Below are 1,883 nucleotides of genomic sequence, written 5' to 3'. Positions count from 1 at the left end.
CCACTCTTATTCCAACCCCCTTCAATGAAGCAGCTTTCCACTTTAGGAGGGTAAAGAGGCTTACTGTGGGATAAGACCTCAGCAAGGTGCTTGAGGTTATATTGCCAATTACTTGTGATCACTTTTGACTTGTCTAATCTCTCCGCTCTATCAGTAGGATTCACATGCCGTTGCACCAGTGAAACCCTGGCAATCTGCAGTCCGCTGTTATCCGCCTTTGTTATTCTAATGTCAGCCACTTGACTCCTTCACTTCATTCACAGGAGATAAAGTGCGGCCTCCGGCTGCCTGACCCGTTGCTCAGGCCTAGCACTAACATCCACTTGTAAGTGATCTCCTTCATGTCAGTGTGTTTAGTCTGTTGGACAGAACCACTGTCTCTAAACCAGTGTTTCCCAACATTTTTTGAGCCACAGCACATTAATATCATGGCACACCACCAAACTAAAATCTCACGAAAAAATACATGTAATGAAATATAATAATCTTCTAGGATAAAATCTCGGGTTGTTTAGTTGAAGACAACGCAGATATACTGGCAGGAATTGAAGAAAGACACAAACAAAGATCTTCTTCAACAGCTCTGATTATTATTATTTTAGTTTAGTTTTCATCTACTGCCACCTAGCAGAAGAGCATTTAATTGTTCTGTCTCTCATGCCTTGACGAGCAAAGAGAAATGATATGCCTCACTTGTGTACCTGCAGTTTCTGGAGTGTACAACAGGAGGGTGAAAAGCAGGGCTTCCAACGTTGTTCCTACACCAGTGCTGTTTAACGGCGCGTGTGTCTGTACGTAGATTAAAGTGTTACATGTCTGTTCCTCCCCTCTTTTCTTCCCATCTTCTCTTCTTTCCCTCTGCTTTGTCCCCCGTTTTCTCTTCTCTCTCTTCACCGAGGCAGACAGTCTGGATCTGCTTCCTGTTAACAGCTCGTTTTTCTCCCCACCGTTGCCAAAATGATATGATGACTTACTTTTCAAGAATATTATTAACACATTGATTTTCTATGAATCGTTTATATAAAAATCCATTTAAAAAATTTGTTTTAGGAATAAAATTCAATTCAAAAACTGTAAGGTCCATTGAGACAAATGTGTTTTGTGAATTTGGGATACACAAATACATTGAGTTGATTTGAAATTTGTCACAGAGGAAACAAGCATTATTCTTCCACTAATGTTCCATGATGAAAAAGAAAAAAAAAAAGCTCATCATATCCAGATGAGTGTGAAGCCACATAGGCAGCACGTCAAGAGCTTGTGCAGCTGAAGTGTCACTGCCTAAAGAAAAGCCAGGTTGTCATTAAGGGCATGTGGAGAAGACACCATAAAAGCCCTGCCAAAAAAAAATCTCCTTAAAAGTGGAGAAAAAGTACGGGTAGAGGTATTGATTAGTCTATCCACGGATATGATGCTTAAGCCCTGGTACTGAGAGTTGGAGAGCTGTCGGATCCATATCTCAAAGACTTTAATCCTTGGCCCTCTTACAGCAGGATTGGCCTTTACCTTAACCTCTTGACAACTGTTCCTGCAGCTCAGTAAGAGAAATTTTCTTCTTCTCATAAGCGTCTTCCCTCCATCTGCCCAGTGCTTTGTCTTCACCAGTCAGTCAGGACTATCAGGGCCACGCATGGTCCTCTATCCAGATAGCTGGGAATCAAATCTGAGCACGCCTTTCTTTTATTAAAGTCCTTATCCTATTTGAGGGGAAGGTTTGCATACATTATCAGTGAGCTGCTTGTGATGTCCTAAGGGCAAACGTGGAAGCCTAGAAAAAGAGATTTTTTTTTTCAGTTGTAGTACAAGATGACATTTTGGTATCTCAAACTGAATTCAAATTTGTACGTGTCTTTGTTGGACATTGAGTGGAAATGCAACCCATT

The sequence above is a fragment of the Cynoglossus semilaevis genome, chromosome 1 (genome assembly GCF_000523025.1).
Source record: "Cynoglossus semilaevis isolate Cse_v1.0 chromosome 1, Cse_v1.0, whole genome shotgun sequence".
Classification (NCBI taxonomy): Eukaryota; Metazoa; Chordata; class Actinopteri; order Pleuronectiformes; family Cynoglossidae; genus Cynoglossus; species Cynoglossus semilaevis.
The sequence above is the reverse complement of the archived record's forward strand: the minus strand, read 5'-3'. Positions refer to the sequence as shown.